Source organism: Sorex fumeus, unplaced genomic scaffold (assembly GCF_029834395.1).
Source record: "Sorex fumeus unplaced genomic scaffold, SorFum_2.1 ptg000131l, whole genome shotgun sequence".
In the NCBI taxonomy this organism is placed as follows: domain Eukaryota; kingdom Metazoa; phylum Chordata; class Mammalia; order Eulipotyphla; family Soricidae; genus Sorex; species Sorex fumeus.
In genome coordinates this window covers 19,873,688-19,874,812 of record NW_026606188.1, presented here as the reverse complement: position 1 = coordinate 19,874,812, position 1,125 = coordinate 19,873,688, and the positions used below count along the sequence as shown (strand labels likewise).

The 1,125-nt window shown below is 39.8% G+C and overlaps 1 non-coding gene across 1 annotated transcript; it reads right to left on the bottom strand.

The window, feature by feature from the left end:
- Positions 1–600: 600 nt before the first annotated feature.
- LOC130015841 (U6 spliceosomal RNA) lies at positions 601–707 on the bottom strand. The gene has a single exon (XR_008791162.1). It is a non-coding gene; the product is annotated as a U6 spliceosomal RNA (small nuclear RNA).
- Positions 708–1,125: the final 418 nt, after the last annotated feature.

The following is a 1,125-nucleotide window of genomic DNA, read 5'->3' as shown; positions in this document are numbered from 1 at the left end:
GATGCGTATACATTTAGGAGTGTGATTTCTTCCTGCTGTATCCCTTGATGAATAGAAAATAGACTTCTCTGTCCCTTCTAATCTTTTTCAACCTGAAATTGATGTTGTCAGATACTAGTATGGCCACTCCAGCATTTTTGAGGGAGCTGTTTGCTTGCAGGATTGTTTTCTATCCTTTAACTTTGAGTCTGTGTTTGCTCTGACTGTTGAGATGAGTTTCTTGTAGGTAGCAGAAAGTTGAGTTTTGTCTCTGAATACATTTTGCCACTCTGTGTCTCTTAATTGGTGAATTTAGACTGTTGATGTTGAGAGAGATTATTGTTATGGGGTCTTGTGTCACCTTTCTATAAGGATTTGTTGTGCTTGTAGGGGTTTGTCTTGTCTTACATTAGCCACTTTAGCCCTTTTTTAGGTTTGGTTTTGAGTTTATGAAGTTCCTGAGCTGTTGTTTATCCAGAAAATAGTGTACTATTGAGTGAGAGTTTAGCCAGATAAAGCATTCTTTGTGAAGCGTTCATTTCATTGAGTTTTTTTTTTTCCACTATATCCCACCATTGCCTTTGGGCTTGGAAGGTTTCCTCTGATAGGTCTTCTGTGAATTAAAATATGGAACATTTCATGAATTTGCGTGTCATCCTTGTGCAGGGGCCATGCTAATCTTCTTTGTATTGTTCCAATTTTAGTATATGTGCTGCTGAAGCGAGCACTTTATTATTTTTTATTGTAGGAATATTTCTATTTATTCAGTCCCCCTATGCTTCTTATGCTCTTCTAAAATATCAAGACATAGGAATTCTTCCTAACACCTTCTATGAAGCTAGGTAAAGGTAAAGGTAAAGGCCCTCCCGTTGATCATCGATTTGCTCGAGCGGGCCCAGTAACGTCTCCATTGGAGACTTTGTTGTTACTGTGTTTGGCATATCGAATACTCTCGGTAGCTTGCCGGGCTCTCCGAGAGGGGCGGAGGAATCGAACTCGGGTCGGCCATGTTGGCCGCTTGTAAGGCGAACGCCCTACCCGCTGTGCTATCACTATTACACTAATACCCAAAGAAGACAGAGACACTTTCACAAAAGAAAATTTAAGACCAATCTCCCTGATGAATATTGATACAAAAATCTTTAT